Source organism: Squalius cephalus (genome assembly GCF_949319135.1).
Source record: "Squalius cephalus genome assembly, chromosome: 14".
Classification (NCBI taxonomy): domain Eukaryota; kingdom Metazoa; phylum Chordata; class Actinopteri; order Cypriniformes; family Leuciscidae; genus Squalius; species Squalius cephalus.
The window spans coordinates 17,533,995-17,551,697 of record NC_137135.1 but is presented as its reverse complement, the minus strand read 5'-3'; the positions used below and the strand labels follow the sequence as shown (position 1 = coordinate 17,551,697).

Genomic DNA, 17,703 nt, shown 5'->3' with positions numbered 1-17,703 from the left:
TTTTATATGTATATATATTTGCACATAATTTCGATAGATTTTCTAATCTGGCAACATTCGATAACGTCATAATGAATAAAAATTAAATTGGAATTGTGTATGTGTATGTGATGTATTTGTTGGCGGGCTAGACTGAAATTTGATCCCCATACGCTTGGATATTTCTCTTGCCTGCTAACGTCAACTGAACTGTCAACGCCGCGCCGACGACATCGCGTCCGCGAGAAGCAGAGCAGTGAAGCCAGCCGAGTCGCCGACTCGACAGAAAACGCAGCTAGAGGTAAGATAACACATTTTTCATAGGATCATGATTTTTCTGAACTTCATCGCAGGTCAAACTGCAGAAACGAGATTGTTGATAGCCTAATTTGAAGTGCCATTCCTTCAAATGTCCTTCACATGTGGGAGCATAGGCGTATACTGTAAAGATTTGTCTTATCTGGCAACATTACATTTGATTTATAACGTCTTCAATTTGATTAAAGAGTAACGTGTAGCCTTGTTGAATAAAATTAACGTGTAATTGTGTATTTGATGTATGTGTTGGCGCGGTAGCCGTTTGAATAATCTCACTCATTTTTTTTTTTTTTTTCTCATGCTTGCTAATGCTAACGTTGCCGCCTGAAGAGACATTTAAGCGGGGCGATTCGAAAGTTTTATTCATGACTCGTGGAAGCATAATAATATACTCGCATTGTATTAAGATTTTTCGAGATCTTACTAGTTCATTTATTTACCATTTATTGTACTTGTGATTTTTAAAAGTGTTTTTTTTTTTCCTGTTTATTTTGTGTTACAGGAAACTTCCACCCAAGCAGATGTTACGTTGAGGCCCAGATTTCCCTGCCAAGCACACCAAGGCTCATCATGCTCGGTAAGATCCCGGCACTAAACATACACAATAGATCCCAATTTTAAGTGTATAAGTATATTAAGTGTTAAGTATATTTTTTTTATCGATTCACTGTGTGTGAACAAAGTTTTACGTCATCTTGCACTTAGATTTCAAAGTGTCCAAAGTGTTAAAGTGGCGTAATATCCAGAATGGGTATAAGAGACATGAGACTGAACACACTGAAAAGCTTTTGCACTGCTCATATGCTAAGAGAGAGATTAGACAATAGAGCTGCACGATTCATCTTCAAAGACTGTGATCTCGGTCATCAAGACCTTTCCATTCGTCTGTCTATTAAACTTTGACAAAATCATATCACAACATTCAAATCTGTGTTGGCGCTACCGTTGACCCAGAGAGAGAAACGTTAGTCATGAAACAGCTTCACAAACAGTCTTTTAAATAAATATCATACATTAGAATTTATCCAGAGGTAAGCACTTATTTGTTATTGATATATTTTTGACTAGGAATAGGAACAAATATTTGAGTAGTCATTCTTTAACTACCTACCCGACTAGTAAAATAATTCTCAAAGTGTTTATTTGGGTTTATATGGACTGTTGTGTAATTGTTAAACATCAAACTTTTATTTTTTATTATTAACTTTTCTACCATTTGCATGGTGAGTTAAAATAAAAGTTTTATGTCTAACAATTATTTAAAAATATATTAAATTTTAAATATTTATTTAAAAGACTGTTTGTGAAGCTGTTTCATGACTAACGTTTCTCTCTCTGGGTCAACGGTAGCGCCAACACAGATTTGAATGTTGTTTTATGATTTAGTTTAATAGACAGACGAATTGAAAGGTCTTGATGACCGAGATCACATTCTTTGAAGATGAATCGTGCAGCTCTATTGTCTAATCTCTCTCTCAGCATATGAGCAGTGCAAAGGCTTTTCAGTGCGTTCAGTCTCATGTCTCTTATACCCATTCTGGATATTACGCCACTTTAACAACAAATTTCATCCTCTCTTGGAAAGAAAGTGGCTAACTTCTTTCAACCTCATCTACAAGCAAGGACAAAAATAAAGCAATTGAATTTGAATTGGTATCGATTCTGGAATAAAAAATAAATAAAAAAAGATTTTAGAATCTACACGATAGCTAGGTTAATCGATTTTTCTCTCCAAGCCCTAATATATAAAATGTGTGTTTTAAGTAAGCATTTTGGTTTATAGAGAAGTGGACATTGTATTACATGTTGATTGGCTAAATCAAATGATCCAATCAAACTTTTATATATATTGTCATCAACCCATCTGTCTTGCTTATAAACTTTTCCATTAATAATTAATTTCTTCCACTGCAGGGTAGAAGACTCCAGCCCAGGACGTTGACTAGTTTAGGCCCCGTTTTGAAGGAAAATACAGTTCTGGGAGAAAAACAACATTCAGGGACTAAATTCTACTGTTTGAAATCCTGCTGTTTTAAAATAATTTAATTTGTCTTTGATTCATTCTAATTTTAACCAAACATTTTAATACATTTGAACAGGATTGATTTGCATGTTCCGAAAAGTGTTGTTGTATACAAAACTAAATGAAATGTTAACAGAAAAATGTTTACCTATTGAAAAAAAATGTTTTTTTTTTTGCTATTTATTTTATGAATTTTGAAATTTAAAGTGTGAAAAGTTGTCAATAAATGTGTCTTCATTTTACAGTACACAAAATTAATGCAGTAATCCCTATTACAGTAGTAAAATTTGTGAGGTGATGAAACACAGTACTGTGATTATTACTGTAAAAAAGTTTACAGTATTTTTAAAGTTACTGTAATTAAGTTTACAGTAAGCATACTGTGAAATGAACTACAGCAACTTACTTGCTAATTGCTGCCAGCAAGTTGCTGTAAATTTCACAGTATTCTTTTTACAGTGTAGACAAGAATGTCTTCTAAGCGTTTTAGGTGTTTTGTTGTTGGATGTAATAATGAACATAGCAGTCTTTATTTACTCTCGTTGTTACTCGAGGATGGATGTGTACCAACTGTTTGTGATCCAGCTTACAGTCTCCGGAGGGACAGGCCTGACGTTACTGATCAGTGATCACGGCAGAAATTAAAGTGAGAGCCCACACTTTATTACAGTTCATCTGACTCGTTTTACGGATATAAAGTTTACCAGTTTATTAAGCACCCCCTGAAAAGGTGTGTATATATTTGTTTACTGTTAGTTGTAACGAGTGTTTTGTGTACTTCATTGTGTATGTTGATAATAATCAAAGGGAGACAGAGAGAGTTTATGGATAAGACTATAATGTGCACTTCTTATACTGTGTTTATTCAGCACTTCTGGAGTAAAACTGACGCTTCATCTTTGTGATGTACAACCAACTTCATTGAACTCATCAGTATATTTTTGGCCATCATTCGGATGGGGTCCGCTACAGCAGGCTTGTATTAATAGTGGATATAATCAGATGACAAATACGTTATAACCGTAATTAAACTAAACTATACCTGTTCTATCTCCATACATATATTCTCTGGCTTCATGGGCATCATTGTCCGACTCGGGTTGAAATGAACACAGCAGTTGAGAGTTTCTGTTATGATATTATCATTCTATGAGATGAGATTGTCCTGACACTGAAGAGCAAGCTTGTGAGGCTCCGCCCTCTGGGCCGGCAGCAGCAGCTCATTTGCATTTAAAGGGATACATACTAAAACGGAGAGTTTCTCTCATCCCCAAAAAGTGACAGTTTAAACATGCTGTAAAAAATGATCTGTTGGATGTTTTGAGCTAAAATTTCACATACACACTCTGGGGACATCAGAGACTTATTTTACATCTTGTGAAAGGGGGCATAATAGGTGCCCTTTAACAAATTTAGTTATTGGAGGTTTGCAGAATTTAGGAGTCAAAATCACAAAATCTTACACAGTGACTATTGTAACAGACAAAAATATTGGGCAGTTTGAACTCAGCATACAGTTGTGGTCAGAAATGTGCTTCCTGTTCAAACTATTTTTGTTTTTCAGGGGAAGAGACCGTAGATTTAAATACTCTATCAATAAAACCCACTGATTAAATTTGTCATATAAATCAAATGACAATTTTCCATGTGTTCATTAACCTATTTGGTCACACTTTAGATTAGGGTCCAATTCACACTATTAACTAACTATTACTTTTGCCTCAATACACTCCTATTACTGCTTATTAAAAAGTTAGTAAGTTGTTAAAGGGGTCACAGGATGCAAAATTCACTTTTATATGGTGTTTGCATATAAATGTGTCTTTGCAGTGTGTGGACACAACCACCAAACAATGAAGAAAAAAAATCCATTCACACCTTTTTTTTAATCCTCAAAAAGTTTAAACACCATTTTCTGAGCACTATGATGTCATAATGCTCATGCTCCGCCCACGACCACGGACTATCCCGTATTAGCATATTTCTGCCCCCCATGGAAGAGAGGGGAGGGGTGAGCAGTTACTCTACCTTGTCTGTGGACATTGTTACTTCCAAAGCCGGTGCTGGATAAACAAATAGTGGAAAAGTGCTTTGGTGTTGCTTTAAGGCATACAGAATATGGTCATGAAGAATAAGGCATTGATATGTGCTTTATGAATACTAATAAACAGCCAATATCCTTGTAATATGCTAATAAGCAACTAGTTAATAGTGAGAATTGGACCCTAAACAATGAACACAAATCAAAGCCACTGCATGTTGGTCAAAATAACGCTAGCAAATAGGAGAAGACATTTATAATAGAGGAAATATGTGAATTATATTGCCAACAGTTTGGGAATAAAATGCTACCAAATTTGCTTTGTTTTAAATAAACACTAAAAATAAAGATGACAGTTAACTGCAGTGTGAAATGTTACTAATTGCATTGTTATATGGCAATGAGTGAACAAATGAAGTTTCTGACACCAGTGTGGGTGGAAAGCTGTGATACCATGATGTAATAGAACTAGCCCTGTGTTATTTTGTGCCTCTATGTAATGCTACATTTCTTTTTCTTTTTCTTTCCTTTATTCTTTCTTTTTTCTCAGCAAGAATAATATCTGCCAAAAATAGGCCAATGGAATTAAAATAGGTTGGATCCATACCAGGTCAATTTAATTTAGAAACCTCCTAATGTTTGTTTTTCAAGCTTTGTCCAGTAAATTGAATCAATACATAAACCTGTGATACAGCACATCATATTTTTGTCATCTTCATTCTGCTGACACCTGCTATCATGGGAGGTGAATGAGCCAGCAAATGAGGTGCCACATTGGACCATATTTTGTTATTAGAGATGTCAGTATGGCAAAGCTGACAGGTTTCTTCAAACTGTCAGCTTTTTGAATGTCACAGTGGAATATCTGTAAGTGGTCACCTATATTAAAAAAAGACAGTTTTGTCTGTCTATCTATCTATCTATCTATCTATCTATCTATCTATCTATCTATCTATCTATCTATCTATCTATCTATCTATCTATCTATCTATCTATCTATCTATCTATCTATCTATCTATCTATCTATCTATCTATCTATCTATCTATCTATCTATCTATCTATCTATCTATCTATCGTCAAGACAACCTTCAAACACTGTCTCAACTTCGCTAGCTTTTTTTATTCATTTCAAATAATTTCAAATGTATATTCTTACATTCAAATTTGAATTGTAATTCTGCATCCTGTTTGTTACCTAAATTCAAATTAATGAACTGAATTGGAATAGAAGACATTCTCAATTAATTTCTGAATGGTGCATGACCCTGACTTAAACCAGCCTTCAACTGAACCAGTTTTCATAAAACTTAGAACATTCAAGAAACTCATTTCCTGTGCAAAGATTCAATGAACATTTTGATACAAAACACATCCTTGATTGTGCCTGTCTTGATGTCAAACTCCAACAAAGATTATTCAATAAGCTTTCAACTTTCAAAAAGAAGAAGATCTGAAATACATGCGTAGGACATCACAAGGTTAAAGTTTTATAACCCAAACAATAACTGCCCATCTGAAGGACACACTGAAACACAGTATATCTTCTCCCATATTTATTTTATGCAGACCTGGTCCACTTTTCTTCACAACAGAGAAGGCATTACAGAACACTGTTCGCTCAAACTATTACCTACTCCCTGAATCAACCACAATCAATCCATTTCTACTTTACATGAAGCCACAATTAAATGGTTGTGTTAAACCATCGATTCCAACAAAACACAGAATCCCAGCTAAAGTAGATGTGTGATAAGGAGGTGTAGGTCATCACCACATTCATTGGAACTGTTCAGAGGCGGAAAAAAGAGCAGAGGCCTCTCTCTAGTGTGTGGATGGAGCGCTCCGCCATACATCATGAAAAACAAGATGAGTTAAGCACACAGCCACACAGAGTTTTCTTGGACAACTGGGATTGGAAACAAGTTGTGATTTATTGGCTGCTAGACACAGTGCCTTTGACCTATTTAGACAAAGGATTTGTTTATCTTATCACTGTACAAGATATTTTTATTTATTTATTTCCCGACTTACTGTGTCTCACTCTAGTGGGTTACATGTTTTCATGTTAATGACTATCCGAGCCCTAAGAGGGTTTACCTACTCACAATTGGCATTGGTTTGTCATTAGATGTGCATTGTTCTGTAAAAAAGCATGCTTGAGCAAGCACTACAATTATGTGGCCAGTTAAGTTAATTAGACTATTTAAGGCAATGTCTTTGCACCATGGCAGCAAGCAGGATAATGACTGGCTCCTTTGTCGGCAGTTGTGTGCATCCCGAATGCAACGACAAGTCTTTAATCATTGCATTAAATCAACATACCTTTAGGTAGGCTACGTATAGTTAAACATGTCATGGTCACTATTTAATTTAACTTGGAAAAAGAACTCACTGATATATTGCTGTCTTAATGCATGCCTTGCAGATAAGCAACCCGATCTCATGAAATGCATCTCTATAGCAGGCATTGTATTGTATTAGTTTTTACGTGCATATGATACGCACTGTAAACCCCTTGGATAGGATTAGTGGTGTGGGGTACGTGTGTACACACCATAAAGTGTGTATCATATGCACGTAAAAACTCATTTTCGCGTATAAATTGCACGGTAAATACAAAGTGTGCTATTGAGACGCATTGCATGAGAGCAAGCTGAGATAAGACCAAGAACAAGAGATGTTTCTGAAGATCAGTGTGACCTTGATCTTGTTTTTATGCAATAGTTCATAACAATATAACATAACTTTCAACACACTCAAATGTATTTTTTAATTTGTCAAATTAAGTGACCCCTATGAGTAGTATTTCAGCACTTCCGGCAGTTTCATTAGAATGCAATAAAATAGTGTAAATGAAAGTGATCAAACATGACAGTAACAAAGTTCAAGTTCAGAGAAGGAGGCGGACGTTAAACATAACTTTAATCGTAAAATAAACATACAGCAAACAACAAAAAGAAAGGAGCGGCAGTGGCATACAAGCATATTAAAAACAGCAAGGTAAAATGTCCCAGGCTCTCGGCACCGCCCTGCTTTATATCACAGTAACTTTCATAAAACTTTAATACATTAGATAGACAAGATGACAACTCACATGATTCCATGCTCATTCACAGCATCATCAAGCACATCGTCTTTGTTATTGTTTTGAATAAGCAAACTCTTGCAGCGAAACTTACATACTGTGCCTTTAATGTTTGCATGACCAAAACACACTTTTAAATTGTGTAAAAAACTGGACATTGGCATTCCTGAATGATGAATGAACTAATTTGCATTTTTAAAAGAAATAGTCTGAGTGAATCATTAATGACTTACTTATAAAGAACACAACTGTGTCTGAATCGCTCCCTATACCTTTAAATAGTATATAGTATATGGATAGCTATGGTGTCCAAAACCATAGTGGACATTATCAATTTTATCCCATAATACACCTCAATAATTAGTGTACAACCAATATACACTCAATGGCTAGCTACAAGAGGACATGAAGTGACTATTGAATAATGATTCATAAAAACAGCTTAGACATTTAGAACAACAGTTTCCTTCTTGAAACTATAAATGGCATTTGTATTTTTTTTATTTATTGTAAATCAGAACACAGATTAGCATTTACAATTCTTGATATACAGTATGCTATCTCCGCCTGGGAACAACGCATCCCCTGCCGGTCCCAAGCCCGGAAAAAGGAGGAGGGTTGACCAGCTACCCACTGGTCATAAAACCTAGGCTCGAATCTGAATGGACAAAGCTCAAGTACGAAACCCAAAAAATGCTACCGCATCCGGGGCAGCCGATGCGTCGACGTTGGTCACTTCCCAACCCCAGGACGTCGGTGAGAAGTATGCTACTGGAAGGGGAAGTCAATAACCACCTGGTCCGCCGCTTTCGACCAAACGCCCCGTCTTTCTCGCCACATGGAACATCAGAACCGGATATGCAGTGGGACAACAAGAACAGGTGGCTCAAGAATTGGCCAAGTACAACGTCACCATTGCGGCCATCACAGAATTGAGATTAACTGATTTTGGGAACATGTCAGTCGCTGTCCCTCATCAGCAAACGAACTTCAAGCTCTATTTCTCCGGCGGGACCAAACATGTGGAAGGTGTAGGTTTCTTCGTGGACAGCAGTTTTAATCGTTATGTCGCCGGTTTTCAACCCATTTCTAGTCGAATTGCGGTGCTCTCACTCCATGGTATTATTGATTTGAACCTGGTAGTAGTCTATGCACCGACTGAAGTCAGCACAGATGTGGCAAAGGACGATTTCTATTGCCAACTTCAAGATACCTGGGAAACGTTACCTCGGTCTGACATCAATATACTCATGGGTGACCTAAATGCTCACACTGGACGTGACGATCATGCATGGCCAGGAGTACTAGGTCCTTTTGGTGTGGGCTCCATCAATGACAATGGAACTCGTTTCCTCTCGTTTGCCGCAATGAATGACCTTTCGATCGGAAACACGCTCTTCCGTCACCCACTTCACCATCAATTAACATGGAGATCTGCCAATGGGAAGGATAGAGCTTGTATCGACTTTATAGCGATTTCCCATCGATTTAGATCCTCGTTACAGGATGTCAGAGTGATGCGTGGTGCGGACTGTGGCTCAGATCAGTACATGGTACGCGCCAAAGTTCGCCTAAGACTGAAACGTCCTCCAACATCACTAAAGCATGGGAAGAAACCCAATGTCGCCCTTCTACAGGACCCTAAAGTCCGTGAAGCCTTTCAAATTGACCTGCAAAACCGCTTTAACGCCATCTCCATTGCGGGTGAAAATGGTGATCCAGAAACGTCAGTGGACAGGGCCATGAATGAGCTTACCGAATTGATCTCCGATTGTACATCGGCAGTGTGCCCACCATCGAAGCGCAGATCCAAGGCTTGGATCACTGGGGAAACATTGGCCCTCATTGAACAGCGAAAGAAGAATAAGCTGGCTAACCAGGATGAATATCGTCGCCTTCATAAGATCATACGAAAGAGGCTAAAGAAGGAACGTGCCGCCTATTGGGAGGAACTTGCTGAGGGAATGGAAACTGCAGCTAACCGCAAAGAATTCCGTACCTCATATTCAACCATCCAGCTTTTAGCAGGGAAGAACAAGCCACTGGTCAATAATATCAAGGACTCGACGGGGAAATTCCTAAGATCAAATGAGGAACGCCTAAACCGATGGAAGGAGTATTTCCAAGACCTGCTCAAACATCCTGCTCCTCAAGGTCCGACGGCAGGTCCAAACCCAGTTGAGGACCTGAGCACCTATGTGGACGACCTAGAACCCTCCTTACCTGAACTACGAGTTGCCATTAAATCATTAAAGAACAACAAGGCTCCTGGAGTGGATAGTGTAGTGGCAGAGGCCTTGAAACATGGAAGAGAAGTTCTGGAAGGCCGCCTACACATGTTGCTAGGACTGATATGGAGGACTGAAGTTATTCCTACTGCTTGGAAACGGGCGACCATCATCCCGACTTTCAAGAAAGAGGACAAGTCTGAGTGCAAAAACTATCGTGGCATCAGTCTTCTGTCGATCATTGGTAAGGTGTTCATGAAGATCATTCACCGACGGATGTTCAAACTGCGCGAGTGAGCGGCTAGAGAAGAACAAGCGGGATTCCGGCCAGATCGCAGTTGTTGCGATCAGATCTTCTCCTTTCGCCAACTTCTAGAAGAGAGGATCCGATGTGGCAAAAGAACAGTTATGGTTTTCATTGATTTCTCTGCAGCCTTCGACAGCATGCACCGCCCAGCCTTATGGAACACACTACGAGCGGAAGGGTACCCTCCAAAGATCATACGCCTCCTCCAAAACACCTATGAGGGGTCTACCAGCCATGTACGAGTTCAAGGAGGAGTGACAAGCGACTTTCAAGTGAATTCGGGAGTTAGACAGGGATGCATTCTCTCCCCCAGCCTGTTCAATATTGTCGTGGACTGCATCATGAGGCGGGTCTTCTTTGGATGACGCGGAGTGAGATTTGGAGCCTGGTTCGCCGAATATGCCACTGACCTGATGTATGCTGACGACAGTGTTTTTCTCACCGATGATGATGCCGAAGCTTCCACAATTATCCAGGATATCGTCAAAGAAGCTACAAGATTTGGGCTTAAAATCAACGCTGCCAAAACAGTTGTTATGACATCAGACAACTCTCCGGCAGCTGTATACCTCAATGGGATCCAGCTAGAACAAGTCGAGACATTCAAATATCTGGGGTCGACCATTCAAGGTAATAAGATCGCAGCATCAGTCGACATTACCCACCGAATCGGATCTGCAACTTCGGCCTTTGGTTTGACTTCCTGGTGCATCTGGAAGAAGAAGACTTTAACAACAGCAACGAAGGTCCGTCTATATCGCACTCTAATCCTACCAATTCTCCTATATGGAGTGGAAACTTGGGTACTCTTAGAGGCAGACGTGAGAAGACTGGAGGTATTCCAAATGCGCTGCCTCCGCCGGATTCTTGGAGTCACACTCCTCGACAAGATCCTGAACGAGGAAGTCCGCCGTCGCTGTTCTCACCAACTGGAAATCAACGTCTTGATCAAACTTGCCCGCCTCCGATGGTTTGGACATGTTTGCAGGATGGATGAGCACCGTCTCCCATACCGCACCCGATGGCGAACCAGGCCTGACGGCTGGAAAGTATTAAGAAACGCACCAAAAAATACGTGGATCAAACAAGTGGAGATGGACCTTGCAGCGTATGGTATTTCAACCGATTATGCCAACAAGAATGCGGCTCAGGACAGGAAGCGGTGGAGAAAGATCGTGGAGTTCGTATGCGAAGGCAATTTCCGTTCAGCACCCATGGTTCCATATAACCTACGGCCACGTTAGGACTATGGAATCTCGGGAGAGAAATAATAATAAATAATGCTATCGGTATCATTTGATTTTACTCTCCAATGTCCATCTGTTGAGACACATCTTTGAATGTTGTGCCCCAGTTGCAAATATTGTCCACCTTAGCCTTTGGCGTGGGTCAAACAAGTGACTCGAAAACCAGGAGAATTTCAAAATGACATCAGTAATGCAGTCACATTTTTCTAATCTCCTTGGATGGATTCAGGCCATGATTTTCATTTAGTCGAATAGAGATAACCAGACTGTCAGCTAGGTTGCAGTTTCCCTTTAATCTTACCCTGAAGCTAATAATCAGCCTGCAACCCTGAAAGCCTTCATCAGACATTCATCATGCACTGAAATAATTTAGATACTGAACTTTCATTCAGTTGGGGGTTATCCAGGAGCGTAAAGGCAGATATGATTAATTAGTAACTTTTTAAGAATAAGCCATATTGATGAAATAATGCATAATTCAATCAGTCAGTTGCAATTCGACTTAAACTTGTCCATGTGATGCTATTAGTAATGATGCTCAAAACATTTACTGAATGTAAATAGCAGAAATTGCATTATGTTAATTAATAAAGTAATTTTCACCAATGGGTTCATTGTACTGCACTCTACAAAATCAATGAGGAATTTTTAATGTCGAGATTTATTATGTGAAAAACTGCATACTGAGTAGGCCTTTATCAGAAAGCATGTTGATGTCCCAGTTTTCCTTACTTTCTTTCCATGTTGATCATTAGTAAACATTACAAGTTTTAAAATTAAGAGATTTTAGTTTCCACATTTTTTTATTTTAATTAATATCTCCATAATTCAAGTAAATAGAGCACAGATGGATTGGAGGTCACTGCAGACAGTCTCAGTGGTAATGATATTAGCCTGCCCTTCACATTTAAATGACCAATCTTAAATGCCTTCACATTTGCTATTTACTTTCAACATGATGCTTACAATGTTGGATATGCTGGGGCATGCTCAAATAGAACGAAGGTAACAGAGCTTGATTAAAGTTTATCTTTCGGGGTTATAACTCTACCAACCTTCATTATTGCTTGTCAGATTATAAATGGTTCTGGGGAAAATTATGCAAGCTCACACACATGCTGAAGGAAGTGATTCACTTTACTTGGCTTAAGTCATGAAAACCTGCTCATTCTTGATCGTCTGATATGGCTAGTGTTGAATCTAGACTGTCAGAGAGATTTAGAAAGAAAGAAAGAAAGAAAGAAAGAAAGAAAGAAAGAAAGAAAGAAAGAAAGAAAGAAAGAAAGAAAGAAAGAAAAAGAAAGAAAGAAGCCTTATCAAATTGTGTTCCAATGTCACACAAATAAAAATGATGGAAATACTATTGGAAACAGCAATACACTGTGTAGAGAGGAAAGTAGTGCCAGATTGAGTTATCAGATGAGCTGGCAGATACTGTATACAGATTATTACTGTTAAAACAGGGTCAGCATAGCTATACCATTTGGTATAAATAGTGTAAGAATAGGGTATAAATAGGGTAAGATGTCAACATTTTACATTTTGTGGTGACAACTAAAATAGCCAATGTTTCTATTTCTTTTCCGTAATACCACACTGACTGATGCATCATCATCTTGCACAAGCTAAACTATAATGTTACAATTTAAAAGTAAATATACAATGTTCTTAGGGCATCTTCCCTTATATTACCCGATATAAAAGGCACACATGCATTAATCCACTGATAATTCATGTGAATAATTGTACTATCTATACAACAAATAATATGTAAATAATATATACTAATACTATCTATACAACAAATGTGATGCTCATACCATCTGTCCTCACAGCCAGTCCATCCAGAATGGACAACACAGGCTCACTGGAAAAACGCACCTGTGGCAACATTTTTGCAAAACGCAAAATACGTACCAATACGTATATCACTGCAGTTTCCAACAGAAATGAACACTAGAGGCAGTAAAACAGATCAAAAAGAGACTTTTAATCGTGTTCACACACAATTATGATTAGGGGCAGAATATGAATTAATAAAGACTTGTTTTCACGCAGCTCTTTCCACAATTATGGTATGACCTCAAAACACCTTTTTACCATAGTGCATGATTTGTAAACAAATATATTTTAGAGTTTTCATCACTTAACCAGCTCCATATGTTATGACATACTAAGCTTGCTCGATAGCACAGCTGGTAAAGAATCTCAATAAAAGAGCTCAAAAACAAGCTAAACTGGCATGGTTACAGTTGCGTTTTTTTGTCACATTTGGATTTGCCGGTAGGTTTATGGTTTAGTATGTTATTTTTAAAATGGAGAATTAAGCTTTTAGCGCCACTCACCGGACATTCCAATTCAGAACTGCGGTGAAACGTACAAACGGCAACGTAATAAAACGTTGCCATATTCACGTTCATCTGTTCTAGAAAAAACTAAAAATGCTTTTAGTGCCGCTCAACTGGACATTTCACTTTGAAACTGTCACGAAACGTGCACGAAATGTTGCCACAGGTACGTTTTTCTAAAGAGCCTGGGCTGAGAATGGATGCATCCATCCAGACTACATCAATAAATATTGAGACTGTGTAGAATACTATAATGAAAAGTAACTTCATAAATAACTTAATAACTTCTTAAACCTTATAGGCCTAATGATGCACCGATGTATCAGCCAATAAAAGGTTTCAGCTAATAAAAGCAATTATTTTCACTTTAACTGCAGATGATCAGGGTCGATTATTATCTTGTCAATCAAAAGGAGGCCGATATCATTCAGAATAATCGGCTAATGGTATAGGCGTCTCTAACATCTCTAACATTTGCCAAGGCCATAAAATGAAGTTACATTTGTTTGCTTTTCATAACTTTTCATCATAGTGTTCTACACATTTTTTCTGTAGTCTGGATGGATACTGTATATCCATTCTGGTTGTAATGGCTGAGAGGAAAGATGATATGAGCAACATCTTTGTAGATAGTACTTAATCTTTTTTTTTTTTTTTTTTTCTCAATTACTTAAATTAACTCTCAGGGGATTATTGTGTAAACGATTCAAAACACACTTCTTGAAGATAACCTATGACTTGTCTCTATAGAGTGCTATTTTGCTTGCCATTATATCATTACAGTACATTTCCATTTCAGACGTCTACTTGTAGCCTTTGTATCTCTGTACAAAATACTTAGTAGATTTTTGACTTCTAACCTTTCTAAAGGAGTCAGCTATTTTGCTACTATTCATTTGAGCTCTTTTCTTTTCAACAATGTATTTCTCTATTATTCCGTTTTGCTCAAAGGCAACAGGAATTAAAACTGAATATCCAGACCAGCTATATAGCCTGAGGAATTCTGAACACTGCTTATCCTAATGGTGAACTGACAATCCTTGAATGAACCGGCTTTCTTCAGGGGAGAAACATCCTTGGATGTTTGATTAGTCTTGGAGAATTGTGAGCTTTGGTCTTCCTCGGGGATAGTTACCCGTGGATATATGGCAGACTCATGAAAACTGAGCTCCATGCTTTCTTATCCGATAGCAAAGGTACTGTATCTGGAATAAAGAAATTGGTGCTAACTGGCTCACAACTATTCACAGGCTGGACAACTATCATAACATACAGGGGAGAATTCACTAAACTCCACTTTTGCTCACAGTATTTCAGTGAAGAAAAAAAAAAACTAAAAATCTCAATAATAAATCTTATTTGCTCACCACCCACATTCCAGTCTAAAGGGATAGTTTGCCAAAAATTCAGCTTTCATGGTCCCCAGAATATTTTGTTGTATGAATACCTGACCATGTAATATGTCAAAAGAAAGAACTCTGCTTTTACACGAACAAAATACAAATTCTAGCTTTATGCATTCCTTCTTTTAACAACGCTTGAATATGGGTTTCATTAAAAAAAATTATGAAATTAAAAATGATTTATATGCTGTTTAATTTGAATTATATCGTTATTTATATGCACATGCTTAGTTTTTGGGTGAACTATCCCTTTTAACCAGGCACTAAATGCGCTTAAATGGCTCTTCACAGACAAAGCATGTGAATAAACAGTGCTATCAGCCAGTTCAATTCATTCTTAGTGAATTCCCCAACAGTATTTCCTAGACAATAGAGCAGACTGAGACTAATCAAGAGGATTAACCAACTTTACTTGTTTCCAGTCAATTTGTAACCAAAGTAGACACCTCTACCAACAAAACATTTTAGTTAAATTGACCATATTCTGAAACAAGCAGCAACTGCACACAATTAATCTTATAAAGTTGCCCTTGTTCACTGGTGCTCAACAAAACTTTTTTCTGCATGCATGCAAAATAGTCTGGCAGCATCTTGTAATATTATATTATTATATTATTGATGCTATGCATAAGGAACAAATGAGTAGGAAACTTTCTTGGTACAACAAAGACTTTTGTGAATCCCAGGCCGCATAACAGAAAGACAGACAGTAGGGTTAAGAGGTTAAGAGCATCATGCTGTATTTCTGTAACTTGTTTTCCTTTGTAAAATAAAACCATTTTGTTTTACAACATTTTACAGTAAAAGTTTATTAAAGTCAATGAAGTCAATTCATTAACAGTAGTGAATGCATAGGCATCATGAACTAACAATGAAAAATACTTTTACAGCATTTATAAATAATTTAAATTGTTTCTTTATTAATAAATATAGGCTACTGTTGTTCATTGTTAACTCATGCTTGCAACTGACATTAATTTAAAATATATTACACTTTATATAAACATGAACACAGACTAATAAATGCTGCAAATGTATTGATAAATGATATGTACTCTTAGCTATCGCATTAACTAATGTTTATATTTAAAGCCTTATTGTAAAGTATTACACTTCTTTTACTATCTTTTTAAAAATAAATTACATTAATAGTTACTAGTGTTGATTCGTTTTCATATTCCTTGTAGTGTTTTAAAAATCAGATAAATCAAAACAATGTTTGGTAACACTTTATTTGACAGTGTCCTTTTTACTTACATGTTACTGTAATAACTATAAATTTAGCATAATTACAAATAACCTTAACCACACCATATTGCTAACCCTATAGTATTTACATGTATTATTATTACTCAGTACTTAAATGTATACTGTAACATGGACACCTTTAAATAAAGTGTAATGTTTATACACTTCCTTGTGTAGCAACTTGTTAGCAAAGTACATTATAAAGCAAAGTTTTTCAAGTTTGAGGTCTGACTGTGTTTAATTTACTGTATGTTTTTGAACATAATTCAAAATTCTCTTCAAGCAGTGTTAACCACAGTGTATTTTACTCATAAATCAAAAACCACATTGGAAAATCCGGAGGGAATCCCTGGCTCAAAAATGCTAATTATCCTCCGGGTTTTAGGACTACAAACTACTATTGCTCTCACAAGCAGATAATGGGAATTCCTCTGCAATTGCATTGAAAAGTAGGCCTATTCCTTTTTTAAAGCACTATACAGAAGACTGATGATGTCTAATGTGACAAACACATCTCTTTGGATTGCTTTTGCTTTGTTCCTGTCACAAGAGTGTATGTGAAGTGTTTGGTTCCAATGTAGTCCCACTGTGATATTGAGAGTTGAACGCTTGGACTGCTAATGGACTCAACATGCCTGTAGGCTTGTGTGGGCATCTGCTTGGGATGAGTATTACCCTTTCCCTGACATCATGGCGAAAAATTTGGCGCTAGCATATGCATGACTGAAAGGCAAATATAGGCTGCTTATTGTAAAAATGGTTATCGAGCTTTCATGTCTCAGATTATTGTGGAAGACTGATGTCACATCACACACACTTACTGCCTTTCAGTGATTTAAGGATATCCACATATTAAAAGCTTCCATGTAGGTAATAGTGGTTATTTATTTTATTAATCGTTTAAAAGCATCAAAGTAGAAATTTGATGAGCGGAAGAGTGACACTTGATCAGTTCTCTCCCGCAGACATAATTACATTACGTTAGGACGACGTAAAAATTGCTCTTCACTTCTCTTTAATTTATATTTACACAGCCTTTTATCTATAGCCACACACTGACACCACTGGATTGCATTCGAAGGCAACCAAAACTGAGATCGGAATTTAAATCAGCGCATGAATATGGAGGGCTTCTTTTGAATTTCCGTTTTGTTCATCAGCCTGTCACTCACTGCATCAGCTTCCACTTTAGCCTCACATGACTGAAATACTGAATTCAGAAATATGATAAACGCCACGTCAACCCTCTGACAGTAATGTGAAATTCACCATGCTCACCTCTTAACTGTGTAGCACATGTTTGAATGGTTCTGATACACTGCCCCTGGTCAGACACATACTGACAGGGGAATATGTGGAGCACATACAAAGATACTTGCAGCAGACAAGCTTGGAGCTTTTTCTTTCTACTCAGACTGTGAATAAGATACGATTGCTTCACGCTATGCATAAAACAGTGTAGCGCTTATTATTT

The 17,703-nt window shown here is 37.4% G+C and overlaps 1 long non-coding RNA gene across 1 annotated transcript; it reads left to right on the top strand.

Moving 5' to 3' along the window:
- The first annotated feature begins 252 nt into the window (after positions 1-252).
- LOC307171119 lies at positions 253-2,447 on the top strand. Its single transcript, XR_013823495.1, has 3 exons — positions 253-280; positions 800-874; positions 2,212-2,447. It is a non-coding gene; the product is annotated as an uncharacterized lncRNA (long non-coding RNA).
- Positions 2,448-17,703: the final 15,256 nt, after the last annotated feature.